Here is an 18,061-nt window from a genome sequence, read left to right as displayed (position 1 = left end):
AAAATTATCAGTTTTGGCCAACAGACATGGGGGGAAAGTTGGGGTTGATTTATCAAGCATTGAACTGCCCGGCCATATTTTCCCTGTTTCGACACCTCCACATCAAGTGGCCATGGATTGGGCCAGCTAAGGGACTCAATGAACTAGCTATAGCCTGCAGCCAGTTCTTGGCAAAGTTTATGGTGCATTTCTATATTTGATTAGGCATGGAATACAATAATCTGGCCATGCGCTGGTGTGCCGGACACTAAGAAGCCGGAGTCTCTTACTATTTCTATTTCTGCCACCATCTGCGAGGTGGGTAGGCAGAGTTTGTTCATTCACATTATGAATTTATTTAAGGGAATGATTTTGTTAGATATGCATCACCTGGTCGTTGCTATATAGTATATATTCATATATGGCGGATTCTGTCTCTTGGTTGATTTATAACTCAAATAAAGAAAAATATGCTTTTGTGTTATCCAAAAATGACCCTTGTACCCTTCACTAACAATTGAAGAAGGTCTTATATTTGGTTGACTGTCATTCACAGCTTCTTCCTAGAAGCCATGTCTGTTTTTAGGTTTCTGACCCTTTAAATTCCTCAGTCTAGTATGTCAGTTATATAGATATTACATACTTTTTAATAATCAGATATTTTGTACTGTGAAAAACAGCTCTCCTCAAATTGCCTTCAGCTTCCTGCTTTCCGCTTCTATTTTCTGCACTGATTTACATTTTTTCCAGATTGCATGAAAACTTTCTATGATGTTATATACTCACATGCCAACTTTACATTGAATTTCATCCAAACTGACTGTTACATCCATTAGCAGGTAATTGTTGTAGGAGCTCATAAAATGTGATTGAGCGGAGTATAATGTCATTAATGTGATCGCTTCAGACAAAAGGAACAACTGAAATACTCAAGTTTTTATTCTTCTGTATATGTCTAGTAGAAATAAAGAAAGAACACATTCACACCAAGAGATTATTTTATTCTGAATCTATGTGTCATAAAAAATACTGGAAAAAAAGTTAAAATAATTTACTTGAAGATGTTGTCTAGTTTTGAAAACTCAAAATCGTCTCACAGCAATTAGAGGAATTTGCGTTAAAAGATAGGAGGCAAATAGAAGAGTTTGTAAATGAACACATATGAATAGCCCCTCTCACTTTGGAGGTGCTCTCCTGTCCTACATAAACTCACTGGGGGAGATGTATTTTTAGGCAATTCTAAAACTGGTCCGAAAAAGGGGCGTGTCCTTGGTAAAAGGTTACGTGATCAGACAGAAAATAGCCCATGCACCAGAAAATTAAATATTGGGGCTTAGCAAACTAATAGAGGTGCAAAGTACGACACGCCAGTCTTATACTGCACCAGATTCATCATCAAGCATCTGACACAGGGATTAATCTGGCGCAGCAGAGAACAGTCGAGTTCTACTCTGCACTGGTGTAATGACCAACACATTAATCCTCCATTGATTTGAATGAACATTATGTAGCGCTTAATTTCATCCGTGAATGGACTACAGTGAATGACAGGTATTCCCAAAGATAACTGAAGGTTTTATAATAGAGATGCTTCGTATTCCATCTGTTATCAAGCAGAAACGGTCAAAAGTCAAAGTGATATAATACCATAAAGAACCAATATGGGTCTAGGTAGGTACAAAAATAGCTTTGGTCAAGCATCCAAATAGATCTCTCATCCAAAAAATCCAAAGAGTCTTCGCTCAAAAGTCATGGGGATCATCAAGATGTTTTTTTTTTGCAAAATTGTGATGAGTCTTTATGTATTTTTATGTATCAGCAGTGGTTTTCCTCTTGGAACTCTCCCATGATGACCATTTTTGCCAAGTGTTTTTTTTTCTTGCTCACATTGGGGCACATGTATCATAAGTCTGGTTTTGTCCCTCTGTTTTCCCTTATAGATACATGTGGCGTTTGGTCTTTAGCAAATTTTGGACTTCTTAAAACAAAAGTTGCTAAAAGTCTCCAAAAGTTGCAATCAGTTCCAAGTTTATTTCTACGCCTGGTCAGGACCAGCCGTAGATTTGCTCCAAAATTAAAAAAAAATTTAAAAGGTGCATATTTCACATTTGGATTTAGGTGATAACTCAGGGAACACTGCAGAAAGATAGACGATGGCGAACTTTGAAAGGAAGTGAAAAAAAAAATTTGCAAATGAGCACAAGCACCATGAAAAGTCTCAAAAAAATTAAAGAAAAAGGCAAGCCAAAAGTTTGATAAATGTGCCCCATTTAATTCAATAGGGAATTTTCAGGCTTGACTCTGGACAGACAAGTGCAAGCTGCTTTTTTCCTCTGATTGGATTGAATAAGGCTCCATTCACATCTCGTTTTTCGGCACACATTGTAAAGATATGTCAGGATGGTCCCCAAAGTGTACTTGCGACATTTGGCACAGACGTATAGCATTGTATAATTATACAGTCGGATATGTCGTCTGTATCTCCTCCTCTCCCTTGAATTCAGATGGAGGTATGAACACTGGCAACAGTCAATCACTGGCTGATTTTTTGGGGTGTTCTCCATTGATGTCAGTATTGTTTCAATCCCACTGGGATACATCACAGAGATGGTGTGTCCAATTATAAAAGATGAACACAATAATGGGGGTCATTTACTAAGGGCCCGATTCGCGTTTTCCCGATGTGTTACCGGAATATTTCCGATTTGCGCCGATTGTACCTGAATTGCCCCAGGATTTTGGCGCACGCGATCGGATTGTGGCGCATCGGCGCTGGCATGCCTGCTACAGAAATCGGGGGGCGTGGCCAAACGAAAACCCGACGGATTCGGAAAAACCGCCGCATTTAAGACAAAAAATGTGTTGCGAAAATTACACTTACCTTCACCAGGTATAGGCCGGTGAATTTCAGGGCCTTCCAGCGCGCCTCCGGGGAACTTCAGCGCAGCAGCGCCACCTGGTGGACGGTGGAGGATCTACCTTAGTGAATCCCGGCCGGACCCGAATCCACCGCAGAGAACGCGCCGCTGGATCGCGAACGGACCGGGTAAGTAAATCTGCCCCATTCTCTATTGACTGATAATGATCAAAATATGTTCTTTTTTTTTTTACTTATGTTAGAGATGACCATCGCTTAAAAAATAAGCTTCATGTCGTTTTGTACAGCTGCTGTTTCTTCACTCCATTCAGTCAGCAAAAAGAAAAAAATCCATAAACCTGCACTTACAACTAAACAAAACCAATGCTTTAAAAGAAACGTATCCTTGTGTAGCCCTTCCCCCATATTTGTCCCCTCTGTTTTCCAGGCCTAAACAATAGAGATTTATCTTAGATGGTTACAATGCACCATTATGTGTATCACCAAGGAAATACAAGTCATTCCTCAAAATTTCCCATTTCTATTAAAGCGTCTGACTTTGGCTGAAAAACCAATTTTACCAAAAACTGTGCAAGTAATTTCAGAAAATCTAAACTGCGAAGGTAAAATTGTGCAATGTTTACACCCTGTACTTCAGTATCCTGTGAGGGTGTAACAATTCTACATCTGATTTTACTATCTCCTGGGGCTATATGAGATGTGTTTAGCTGCGGGAGGGAGAGGATGAGGTTTACATAAAAAGCCTTTGTTGTCCATAGACTCACTTTTTGTATTTGCCGCTGCTCTGTCTCTTACATGTGGAGGTAGCTCTGGCTCAGGTCTTGCCTCTTTGTTGTGCTCGTTTTGATGACATGTAATGCAGTAGCCTTTACTTTTATGGTTATTCTAGGAATACTTGGGGGTTGGCTTCTGGGCCTCTCTGCGTTTTGATCTTTTATAGGAAGGATTTAGTTGCACAGCTGAAGCTAATTTAATGCTGTGGAACAATTCCGCTTGACATCTGCTTCCTCTGAGTGTCCACACACCATGACTTACTAATATAGGTGGTCATGGCTATAGACTGATCTCCAATAAGCACCCAATCACTTATATAATGATTTTATCTGTATGTATGTATCCATAAATTCGAAGTAAAACCGTGACCCCTAAATTAAGATTCTTTGAGAACAAATCCAAGGTATATTTTTTAACTTAAAGGGGTATTCTCATCTGGGCACTTACATTCAGTTTCATTAATCTGCCATATATAAACATTTCTTCGATTGGATGTTATTAAAAAAAAATGTTCCTGTGTGAAGATAATTTCTCATAAATGTAACCATGTTGTCCCTTAGAAACGAGATAGCTTCCTCGGATACGGCCACGTCTGATAGATTGAGTGCACAAAGAAACAAAAGGTTATTGTATATAAAATGTCCGGGAGTTACTGCATGTCCTACAGCCGCCCTGTGGTAATGATCGCTGAATCCTGGTGGTCCGGCAGGACCTTATAGCGCATGTCTGGCCACCGCTGCCAGAGTGTGACGTGGTCGTATCCGAGGAAGCTAAGGGACAGAATAACTACATTTATGAGAAATTATCTTCACACAGGAACATTTTTTTAATAACATCCAATTGAAGAAATGTTTACATATGGCAAATGAATTTAATTAAATGTAAATGCCCAGATGGGAATACCCCTTTAAGAAGTTTGGCCAACAATACAACTAAGGGCCCTTTCATGTGAGCAGTGGAGAACCTTCTGAGCTTAATTGGTGAATAACTGGTGATTTTTCATTACATTTTAAAGCAACCCTACAATCAAAATCCATCATGATAAACCAGGGACACTTACTCATAGATCCAGGCACCGGGACTGTGGTCATCTTCTTATATTTGTCATCCATGGCTCCTTCCTTCTAAAATCAACTTTTAAAATGATGCTAATGAGCCAGAAGGACCCTGGAGGGGTGTTACCAGAGCGCCTTAAATGCTATAGTAAGTGTCTCTGGTTTATCATGCTTGATTTTGATGGCAGTTTTTAGTTCAGTGGGTAAGTTTTGCACTTAAAGGAAACCTACCATGAGGATTCTACTATCAGAAGAAGATCTGATTTTAGATTCCTCGGGCCTCTGCCTGTAATGGATCCTGGACCTAACCTTACTTGTGTGTAACACTTTATTTTAGTAATATGTAAATTACCTGGAGAGGCTACTAGGGCCTGGAGTAGCCTTAGCCTTAGTTTTTAACAAGTTAGGTTAGGTTCCAGGATTATTAAATTACAGTTTAGGGAAGAGGCAGGGAGGAGGAATCTACACTCAGATCTACTTCTGATAGAAGATTCCTCTTGGTAGGTTTCCTTTAAACACTGAGGAATGTGGTCTGTGTTTTCTATTGTAATGGATCAATTAAAAATGCATTGTACTCACATTTCATTCCCATAGAGTTGAATGGAGATTTTTTTCTTGTGTATCTCTTGCAAACGTAGAGCATGCTACATGTATGAATAAACCCAATGAATATAATGGGTCAGTGTCCACTGCCAGTCATGTCCATCAAAAAATTGCACAGGACTTGTTGCTTGAAAAACACTTGTCTGAAAGTGTTTAGTCTCTATCCATATGATGGGGCATAACCTGTAGATCAGTCCAGGTCTACAAGCTAGGATCAGGGATAAGGTGAAAAGTTGTTTTGGTAGACAAGCCATTCTAAGTAATGTCCACGTTCAAGAATCTCCTATTCTGCAGAAGATCTTGTGACGGGCTATCTAGTAGTCCAGCTACCCTCATTCCTATCACAATGCAGTTTATGAAATGTGATCACAAGGACACTGAAATTGGGGAATTTATGCAGCTTTCATTGCTAAAGTAAATAATAAATCTTAGTTCATATCTGTTGCTGAACATTCTAAGAAATATTTATGTCCCTGGATAAACCATTTATGGGATCCCAGTTTCACTGAGCTCTGGATTAGGCAGGAGAATGATATCCCAATAAATTCCTATAATATTTAATGGCCTTTGTACTCCAGGTATTTCCATATAATGTATGAGTGCTTGTTTTTTCTTTAAATTGTAATATTTATTGTGTTTTATTTAGCGACAGAAAGTGGCATTGCCTGTCAGTATCTTACTGATATGCAATACATTAGGCCATACATATAGCAAACCAAAGCTCTTTTATGGGGCACAAATGTGGTAACAATGCCACCCCTATACTGTACAGCTGTTGTCAATGACTTCAGAATTTTTGGAATTAATACCGGAAATGGGAGGTTTCTCTGTTGCTGGCTATTACAACAGGAGCGTAGTAATCATTAACTGGCTGTCAATAATGTACTTTAGAGGCTTTGTTCACATTAGCATGAAGATTTCTGTTTACAACATATCCTTCACAGCTATGCTGGATCTCTTTATAATGTATATCAATGAATCCTCATCAGTTTTATGTCCATTAAAGTGACCCCCTACCCAGAAAACAAAATTTGACTACCCCCTAGGCATGAATAGATAACTCTTTCAACTGTGGTGCCCCTAAAGCTTCACTCACACCTCCCCCTTTGAATCTCTACTTAAACTCCATGCTGGAAACTCCCTGTAAGTCAAATACACATTCTCCTTCATTGCCCTAAACTGAAGAAGTCAGCAGCCATTGTAGAAGAGATGTGATGGAAGGAAATAAAGCAGAGTAGGCACCCACAGCAGAATGCAGGGCGCCAAATACGTGGTCCTTCCATGCACAATGTAAAGTTACATTTAGTGTTGCAGATAGATGATTGCTTTCAGTTGTTTTCTAGTAGTTTTACAACAAGAATTACACATTAATCTACTGCTTTTTTTTTTACCATTAGTGGATTATAACATAGGAGGTTTGGGTGGTAGCCTTCTAGGTGGCTCATGGCCACCCAAATCATCCACTAAATTTTATATTGAGAGGGACCTTCATCAATGAAATCCGTGTACATCTTTTTCTGCTCTCAATACACATGTACACAAAAGCCATTCCAGGACCTTTGAAGGTCCTCCAAAGGTCCTGAAACGGCAGATTGAAAGCAGGTAGAAGGGCACATCCTCCATTCCTCAAGAAGCGGATTCTATTACCAAATGTGGGAAGAGATTCCAGACTTATAGGGGCTATATTATTCATACAGCCCAGGGCCCATGGCAGTGTCAATCCTCCTCTGATTTTTATCATACATTGAAGCTTAAAATACCAATATTAACATAGCCTTAAAGGGTCACCAGATTTTACCCCATTAAATTACTAGTTCAGTTTGACTTTTTTAAAAATCTCCTCCAAAGTCATGCGAAAATGAAAAAAGTAATTTTTGTCTCAAAAATGTTGTTGTTTATTAGACTGTGATTTTAGATTGTGTCGCAAGGGGTTAATCATTTGGTGCACATCAGAAAGAGTCTAAAATGACTCCACATTCAAGAAGGAGTTATAGAACTTGGGAGACTTGCTTTTTGTGCGTCTAAGTGAACTGCAGGTAGGGAGAAAAATCTGCACCCAGATTGAGAGACTAATACATTAAAAGTTGAGAGCGTCGGACAAAGAGGAATATTTGTGGGGCTGAAACACACTAAATAAGTCACAGGAGGTGCACCAGGAAAAAAATATCCGTCCACACCAAACAACAGTTGCAGGATAATTAATGTTCCCGTGGTGTCAAAGTAAGAATTAAAATCTCATCTTTCAGATCACATGAGGCTTGTGGTTCTGTTACCTACAGAACTTAAACGTTAGAAACGTGAACTGAAGAGAAAGGTCGCGGCAAGGTTGAGTTGCCTTTATCACTGCTAGTTATGTCATTGGGGAGCGACAATCTGTCATTATGACAATCTTGGGTATTTGTAAGACCTGAGGCTTTGCAGTTATACAGCATCTGTTACATGGTGCTGGTGGCACATTGTAATAGATTATATGTAAAATCCCTTGTCTGGCAGTATATGGAATGATCAAACAGACAACCAAGGGTTAAGGTATCCTAGGGAATCTGAAAAATAGTAAAAAAAAATTACAAAATAAATAAAAACCTAAGCATTTAAATCACCCCCTTCCCCTCAAACACATTTAAAAATAAATAAAAAATATAAATATGTTACGTATCGTTGCATCCCAACATGTTCAATCTCTCAAAATATCATAACAGTCCCCAAAATTGTAGCAAAGAAAATGTCAGCTCATCTTATAAAAAATACACTGAAGTACACTGAAGTATTAGCACCAGAAGATCGCCAAACAATGACATTTTTTATGTACAGAAGGTTTTAATTTAAAACACAACAAAACACATATAAATTTAGTTACCCTGTGATCGCACTGACCTAAAGAATTAAGGAGACCTGTCATTTGAGGCGCACATTGAAAGCCGGAAAAACCAAGCCCACAAGAACATAGCGCAGATGCGTTTTTTTCACCAATTTCACTGCATTTGGATTTTTTTCCCCACTTCCCAATACACCCATGGAATATTAATTACTGTCACTACAAATAGAATAGAAGAATAGAATAAAACTTTATTAATCCCGTTGGGAAATAGTTTTGTGCATCATTACTCCAGACAAGACACGAACAGTGTTTCACATAATGAACAACACAAATAACTACCTTAAATAATCCTACCCTAATTTTTGGGGGGTGGGGGAAGGTTTTTTTGGGGGAAGGGACTGAGGGTGTGACTTAATCCTACGCTTTAGCCACTGAATAGTTAAATAGTTCTATTGTTTCCTTATGATGAAGGAGTTGTGGAAACTTTTGGCAACACAACTGGTGGTAGCAATGACTTATGTTGCTTGGTTGCTGCAGTAGAGTGTTGTGTAGTAGGTGGGTGATCCGTTGATCCTAATTTTGTTCCTCTTTAGGTCGATGACCATCTCCTTTGTTTTTTTTTACATTGCTCACTAGATTGTTGCTTTCACTCCACTTAACAAAGCTGATGGTATTTCTGTACTTCTCATCGTTGCCCTCGTTGATGCAACCGACAATAATAATCATCCGCAAAATTTTTGTAGATGGCAGGAGATAGAGTTATATCTGAAGTCCGAGCTGTAGAGGGTGAAGAGAAAGGGGGACAGTACGGTCCCTTGTGTTGCTCCGCTGTTGCTGATGACTGTATTGGAGCGGACATTTCCTATTTGGATGTACTGTGGTTGGTTCCTCAGGTAGTCATATGTCCAGTTGGTTAGGGTGGTGTCCATTTGCAGTGCCCTCATTTTTTCTTTCAGGCCACCAGGTTCTATTGTATTGAGGGCACTGGAAAAATGGAAGTATACAATTCTGACTGAGGTTCCCCTGCGCTCTAGGTGAGAGTATGTTCTGTGCAGTAGAGACAGCACTGCATCGTCCATGCCTCTCCTTTCGTTGTAGGTAAACTGGAGCAGGTCCAAACTCCTCTTGACCTCCCCTTTTAGTTGCTTAATCAGGACTGTTTCCAATTACTTCATTATATGTGATGTCAGAGCAATTGGCCTGTAGTCATTTGGCTAGTTGGTTTCTTGATTTTGTTAAGTGGTCTGATGTCCCCACACAGCTCTCTACATGGAAAAATAAAAGATTATACATTTTTGAAGGTGGGGATTGAAAAATGGAAAAAAACGAAAAAGGAAAAGGGCGTGCTCGTTAAAGGGGTTGGCCACTTTACAAGTCCAGCCAACACCGATGGTCTTTCAAACTTTTATTGTGACATCTTCATTTATCCACAGTGTTATTCCTTAAATCCATAATTCCTACGCGTTTCAAATGGACTAGCCGTTCTTAATCATGGAATGGCCACTTTACCTCTTGTTTTTTGTAATGTGTGTGTAAGTATGGGGGAGGGGGGACAGGATATTATGTAATTTACCAATATACATCTATTACTAGTTCTGCTCCGCTTTCTTGATGTGTAAAGTGAAGCCTCCTGTCTTTTACCTCATCAGCCAGATATTCCTGTCCATAAAATGGCTGCAGATGGAGGGTCATGTGATCTCTAACTGGTGATTGCTCATGGACAGATAAGATCACATGACCCTCCATCTGCGGCCATTTTATGGTCAGGAATGTCTGGCTGACGAGGGAAAAGACAGGAGGCTTCACTTTACTTATCAAGAAAGCAGCGCAGAACTATTAATAGATGTATATATGTAAATCACCTAATATCCTGCCCCCCCACACATTACACAAAAAATACAAAAACATGAGGTATTGTGGCCAATCACTTTAAGGGGTTAATATACTTTCTAATGATTATGAATGATTTTCTGTTAGAGAATACAGTTAATAATGATCTATTACAGTCAATTTTGCAAGTCTTAACCACAATCACAATCTAAAAGAATAAAAAATATTATTTGGTAAGATCGGGCTTGAAATCCCATCATGTAGATATATTAGTGTATCCAGGAATACACATAAGAAAAGAGAAGCTGAACAAGACACCAGGTTGTGATATGGGAAAATCTGCAGCAGAAAAGACTAACCTGTAAAATGAGAAATTGGCTGACTGACACGATGTCATTAAAATTAAAGGAAAACAAGAGTTCACAGAGCCTTTGTGTTTTTGATGTCGAAAGTGATAATCAGCTTCAAATGGTTCCTGGCAGATCCTTCTCACTTGTTTTGACTTTAATCCGAGGTGTCACTTATTCTCCAATTTTGAACACATTTTCTAATTTGTTATTTTTCTGGAGAAGAATGTGCACATTTCCTGAACTGTCAGCATCTCTTCCTGATAAGTATGAAAGTGGCAGACTGACCTGTCTGAACCTGTCCCCTTATTCCTCTGCCGCAGTGTTATATTTCCATGTACATAGTTACCTCTAACAACAAAGTTACCTAATTCCAAATCACTTAAAACAAAACGTCACCCACTTATTTATTTGTGAACATGGACATGGATGGTTAGATGCTGTACAATCACCTCTTACCCATTCCAAGTCATTCCGTATGATTCATGTATGGAAGTTGTATTGGGTATATTTAAATTGATTTAACATTCCCTCTTTTAAGTGATTGTAAATTGCAATGATTGTGGGTGGAGACCCCTTTAAAGGGAACCTTTCATCAGCAATTGACCTAATAAACCACTACCAGAATATTGTCAAATAGGGTAACACCTCCTAGTTAATTTTTCTTTCATGTCCCAGTTTGGTGGCATGACCTAGAAAATAAACTTTAAAGAGAGCTGTAAATTGGCTGGATAAAGTCAAGGAGGCGGAGAGTTTAACACTGTCAAGATGGGGCACTCTGAATGCCTCCTCTACTGTGATATCATGCATCTGACTTCAGGAGATCTGGTTAGTGATGTCTCTGGATGCAGGACCATTAATTACAGTGAAAGGGGGTTTCTGCGGAAAAGAGAGCTTGACTTCAGTGTTAAAATCTCCGCCTCCTTGACTTTATACAACCAATTTACATCTCACTTCAAAGTATGTATTAAGAATGTATTAAGCTGCTTGACAACATATCGGTAGTGGCTTATTAGGTCAATTTTTGCTGACAGGTTCCCTTTGAGTATAGAAATATTCTCCAAAGTGTTTTGATGAAATAACTTTTTACAGATGTTATCTGATGTAATGTGCAATCAAATCCAATAGTATTTAGCATTTTTATGAAATCAGAAGCATACTATGGTACAGTGAAGCTCCATGCACCTCTATGGAAGCCCCTGCCCCTATATAGTGGTACTTGGCACGCACGGGAGTTCATATCATGGTGTTACCTCTTTGGCTGTTATGGAAGATGTGAAATTCTTTGGAATAAGGATGGGACAAGGTATTTTGGTGACCTGGGCATACAAAAAACAGTAAAAAAACAGAGAAGGCAAAGAGAAGATAATCTGCTGTCAGTGTCTCTTTAATGTAAAAGACACTGCTGGTTTATGTAAGTAATGGGATTAGGGGATATTCCTTAATTCAGGACCTGGTGTACCATGGTTACTCATTTCTTCAGCATGCGGTGCCATCTGTATCCCAACCACAGATCCACAGGTAGCTATCAGGAGCTGAGGACAGAGAACCTCTAAGAAAAACAAGATCAGAGTCTGTGGTGGAGGCTTTATATTTAAGGTATCCAATGTGGGTCTGCACCTCCTCTTTCTCATACAGATTGCACCTTGATGTCCTCCTCATCCACACAATGTGCTACTTCATGCCGTCCTTTCTCTGGCCTGGACTTCCCTCTTCTTCAATCTGTAACCATTCTTCTCCAGTCTGCATCCCAATGTTTTCTCCTTCTCTGGCCTGCACTTCCATATATCTCGCTTTCTGCAGCCTGCACCCCCATATTCTTCATGTTAACCAGCCTGAACCTCTATATCCCCTTATTTATCCAGCCCACCCCATGTCTTCCTTCCATATCAGCTGCTATGGGGCCTGCAGTGTCAGGGGCCCCCGGTAGCCAGGCTAATACACTATAGAATGGAGGATGTGCACCACTATATACATATTGTGCTGCACATTGTGCATGTATATGAGTGTAAAAATATGTAAATTGTGTAAGTGATTGAATAACTATGTGCATATATATGATTGTTTAAATGTGAGTGATTGTAACTCAAATGTGTGATTGTAACTCACGTACAATGGGACTCATTTACTAAGGGTCCATCGGACGCATTTTCGTTGGACAACGCACCGCGGGATCACGAAGGGAGCGGGTAAGTAAATATGCCCCAATATGTAGAAGTCTGCTATGGGACCCTGACTCTACTAGTTTCGTCCCTGTTTTCCTTATAACCAACCGATACCTCTTTATCCCCCTTTCCACAACCTGCACCTCCACATACTTCTTGATAACCAATCTGCTCCTCTTTATCCCTCAATTTCTCCAGCCTATACCTCTAAATCCCCATTATCTTTAGCCTGTACCCCCATATCTTCCTTGCAAACTCATATGCTTCTTTTTAGCCATCCAGCACCTCTATACCCCCTCTTTCTCCAGCCTTATCCTCCTTTTTAACAAGCCTGCCCATCTGTACAATCCTCTTTCTCCAGTCTGCAACATGTCTATATTCCTGACACGGGCTGCTCCATGTAAATATCATTTACTAAAGGATCTGCAATAATGTGAATAATTACATTGTCCTGACATCATTCTCAGACTTGGATAATTTGCATTAGTAAATTACATCCACACGTTGATGCTACGTTTTCCTGGGGTGAAGGACCTGGATGATGATGTCAAGGAGAAATGCACATTAATTTTATAGTGTGTTTGCTGCAAATTGTGGTGGAAACACCAGGTAATTGTGACACCCACCTTGAGAGGTACGGTGCCAAACTAGGAAATCTACCCTTGCCTAGCACTTGTCCTGGCCCTGCTTTGGCCCTGGGGTACTTAGGCCTGTCTTACACATGAATGGTAGGTAGCTGTACCTAACTCCCCTCTCAGCAGCCTTTGCAAACAAGGTGCTAAAAGCAATCTAGCGCTCACCTGCTCCTATCCTTCATGTTAGGCTACTAGGGGATACAAGTACATGAGGAAGAAGGAAGGAAGTAGAACTTTTATGTGGTACAATCCAGTATTTATTCCATCACTATTTTGATCCACCCTTTAACAGATGACATAAGAACATACTGCTATATTAACCTTCTAAACCACATGGAGGCCAAGATCACACAATGCTCGATTTAATTAGAAGACAGAAGAAACTGCCAATAATTACTTAGCTTCTAAGAATATTCCCGGGAGGTACCAAGCTAAACATATGGGAACCAGCACACGCCCTAAACCACAATATAAACCTCTCTGAGTTTCTTATTTAATCCTGAATAAAAACTGGAAAAAAGATGCTAAAAAGTCCGGACTCGTCATGATTCTTCTCCATCCCTTCCCCATATTTTATTCATATCGTTCTTCACCAGCTTTATATATTTATGGAACTGATGAATGGTGAAGCGCATGTATATTTTACTTTGGTAGCAGTTAAATATATGGAAGGGAATGAGTAATATTTCATCAACCACTTCAAATAGTATCTTGCAAGCAAACTATGTAACAGAAATGTTTGAGGAAGGTTTGCCTGAGATAATATAGTTGATGTGCAGCCTACATGGCTAATCTTATATTAGAAACTTGTATTCAGTCTCCCATTCAAACTTTTATGACAAGATAAAGCATGACAGATGCTGGTTTCATCCATGTAAGCTTGTATTAGGCCACATTGGGGCAGATTTACTTACCCAGGCCATTCGCGATCCAGCGGCGCGTTCTCTGCGGTGGATTCGGGTCCGGCCGGGATTCACTAAGGCAGTTCCTCTGACGTCCACCAGGTGTCGCTGCTGCGCTGAAGAGTATCGGAATGCACAGGTGTTCACCGAGCCATCGTGGATGAAGGTAAGACACTTTTTTTTTAAAATGCTGCGTTTTTTCCAAATCCATCAGGTTTTTTTCACGGTCATGCCCCCCCATTTCCGTCGCGTGCATGCCAGCGCCAATGCGCCACAATCCGATCACGTGCGTCGAAATCCCGGGGCAATTGGCACAAAACGGAAAAATTCGGTTAACCCGTCGCAAAAACGTGAATTGGGCCCTTAGTAAATGACCCCCATTATGTCAGAGCTTGAGTTTCCAGGTGGTCTCCTACTTAAGGACACATGACTTGCAGACGACCCGTAGTTACATACGGACCTCTCTGCCCCCTGTGACGTCTGGTGAAACTTTCTGGATGCTTTACTATAGTCCCAGGCTGCAATGATCAGCTGTAAGGTGTCTGTAATGAGGTTCGATTGATAATCCTTGGTCCCATTAAAGCAAAAATTTGGAAAATCCAATTGTCACTGGGAAAAAAAAATGTTTTGTCTGGAACTACAATTATAAAATATACAGTTCCGACTTACATACAAATTCAACTTAAGTACAAACCCAAGGAACGTATTTTCTACATAACCCCGGGACTGCCTGTAATTTTGTCTTGTTGTACAAGATGTCACCCTTTACAGACCATATAGAACAGGCTTAGTTGCTGAGAGAGCATCATGCAAGGTGAATAACAACTGTGTTACTGGCAATATCCATAATTGGAGATAGGATCATGAACATTTAACCCCTCAGATGCTGTGGCCAACTGTATTAGGTCATAGAGGAACTTCCATCTAGCTCCAATGTCCCCCATGATCCAATGATTCCATGTCCAATGATCAGTAAGGGTCCATCTACTGGGACCCCCAGCTATCACTAGAACGGGAGATCCCATTCTCACTAATGTGTAGCTCCATTTAATCGCATTGGAGTATCAGAAACGGTTAAGCACAGCGCATATCTATCTCCAGCTGTCTCACTGACAGTAAGTGACTGCACAAGAGATGCCCAAGAGTGGTGCTTGGCAAATTCCTATCGCTGCCATTGCTCTAATGGTGTTGGATGAAGTGGCAAGATCCATGCCCTGCCTGCCGCTCCACCCATTACTAAACGGGACTCCCCTTCTCATGATTGGTGGAGGTCCCAGCAGTCGAACCCTGACCGATCACCTCTTTATCCCCTATCCTGTATCATTTCAATCCCTTTAATAAGGACACCTAATAAACAATAAACAACACAATAAACAACTGCAATAAATAATACAACTGCAACAAACTGCAATGCCAAACTAAAAATGTTCAAGTCTGTTAGGAGCTTGTAAAAGACAGCAAAATAATATGTTTAAAAATAGGAAAAAAAAAAAAATAAATAAAAAAAAAATATATATATATATATGTATAATTTTAAAAAAAAATGGTACAACAAACATGCTTTCCATATTTGCTAACATAATAAACGCTAAACCTAGCATCACCTTATCCAAAATAAAATATAAAATGGGGCACATTTATTAATGGTTTTCCGCCTCTTCTTTTTTTGCAAACCCAGGGTTTTTTCTTTTGCGTCAGTTCAGATTTTTTTTGCCCCTGAATTTGGACGCAGCTATTAAATGTATGCATGTCCGAGTGGTCAGTGTTCACATGCTGCAGTTATGCTGACAACCAAAGTGCTTCAGACTCTAGAAAAATGTGTCTGTCACAAGGATCACTGCTCCCGGTGACAACAGCTCCTTCCTTTCTACACAGACCGTGACAGCATGGAACTGTTTAGACTGCGGCTTAACTATCACCGCAACCTAGCAGTTGGCAAAGAGAAAAATTTGAAATAGTAAAGCCATTCTCAGTTCATCAAAGTTACATTAATATCCAAGCAAAAAACACATTTTGAATGTAAAATCTACACATATTATATTCTCTATTAGACTGTGAGGAAGATTTTCTAATCTTATCTCATTTTTAGAAAGTTGTAAATTGCACTGGATTTATCACAGTGGTTGATGCCGGGTAATAAATCTGGTCCATCTGTACAGCACATAGTCAAACATTTTTCCACCTATTACTTGGTTAACTTTTCTCCAGTTTCAAAATTGTGAGCAACTCTGGCACAGATAATCTCATCAGAACCATGCTCCACTCCAAGCAAGCCACAACCCTTTCCTGTAAAAGGGGTTGTACTAAGTTTTATTCTTATCCCCTATATATAGGATAGGGGGATAACAGTCTGTCTGATGTTGGTCCTACTGCTGTTTTCCCCTACCAATTGCAAGAAAAGGAGTCCTGTTCTCATTAATAAATGGATCCGGAGCGCTAGAAGTTGCTCGACATAGTGCTGGACTTTCTCCGGCACTCTCTAGACTACGACTGAAAGTGCACAAGATACTCAATGGCTGTGGTAAGCAATTTCCCAAACTTTCAAAGTTTTGAATGGACCCATAATTGGGATTAGGTGAGAACAGGGCCCCCACAATCTGATTGGTTATTGGTGAAGTGCCACCGCTGGGATCCCCACCGATCAGATTGTTCTTCTCTATCCTGTTGATCATGGATAACAATAATACTTAGTACAACCCCTTTAAGATCAGAAAGTTGAATCTTTGATAAACGTCCCCTATAATATGGTTCATTTAGCCTTTTGGTGCAAAAGGAGCCAGAATTCTGAAGCATTCAGCCTAGTAAAACTTCCCAGTGTACTCAATGTGGTCATATCATGTCCTTATACTAAAACCCTTAGCCCCCTTCCACACTAGCGTTGCATTTCACGTCAGGTTGCAATGCGTGAAAAACTGACGTTTTTGGCTGCGTTTTTGTTCCATTTTTCCTTGGAGTCATTAGCGTTTTTGCGTTTTTCACGCGCGTGTTGTTCGCGTTTTTTTTGCGTTTTCTGTGCGTTTTTCACGCGCGTTTTTTAAGTCAATGGGACTTTTTCAAAGGGACCATGGTTCGGGAATAAAATGTTTTATTTAATTGAAAAAGAATGTCTTCTGATAAGTTAGCCGATGTATGCAAACATCTACAATCTTTTCTTCACTGTTCTGCGCGCGTATATTATCTCCCGACAAGTAAGCAGATGTGAAGAACAGTGAAGAATAGAATAAAAACAGTGAACACAGTGAACACAGGATCATTTAAGTGAAAAACACAGTAAAGAACACAGTGAAGAATAGATTACAGATGTTCGACACATCTGCTTACTTGTCGGGAGATACGCGCGGAACGGTGCGAACAAAATACTATGTGAAGAACACTATATATGTGTGAAGAAGACATTGCAGATGTATGGAAACATCTGCAATGTGTTCTTCACACACATATATATTGTTCTTCACATGCTATTTTGTTCGCACCGTTCCGCGTATCTCCCGACAAGTAAGCAGATGTGCCGAACATCTGTAATCTATTCTTCACTGTGTTCTTTACTGTGTTTTTCACTTAAATGATCCTGTGTTCACTGTGTTCACTGTTTTTATTCTATTCTTCACTGTTCTTCACTGTGTTTTTTAAATTAAATGCACGATCGCGAGCAGGGGAATTATTCATGTCACCGAGAAACCCATCCATTTAAAACGCATTGCACTCGCATTGCACTTGCAATGCTTGCGAGTGCAATGCATTTTTAATGCGTCTCCATAGACTTGAATGGGGCGGGAAAAACAAACGCAAGCACGCGCGTGCAAAACAACGCAAATGAGGAAAGGCCCATTGGAAACAATGGGACAGAGTGCAATGCAAGTTCTGCGCGTCAAAAGCACGCGCAGAACTCGCGCGTGAAAAACGCTAGTGTGGAAGGGGCCTCACTATTCCTTCTTTTACAAAACAGAAATCTCTAGCAAAAGTGGGCAGTAAGGAATCTGTGGTCACTGCCTCTGCAAATAAAACAAATGGATATAATGCCCTGTAAGACTGGAGATGCGACTGATTCGGACTGAGCGCGGGATTTAACTTTCAA

Source organism: Engystomops pustulosus, chromosome 1, assembly GCF_040894005.1.
Source record: "Engystomops pustulosus chromosome 1, aEngPut4.maternal, whole genome shotgun sequence".
NCBI lineage: Eukaryota > Metazoa > Chordata > Amphibia > Anura > Leptodactylidae > Engystomops > Engystomops pustulosus.
The sequence above is the reverse complement of the archived record's forward strand: the minus strand, read 5'-3'. Positions refer to the sequence as shown.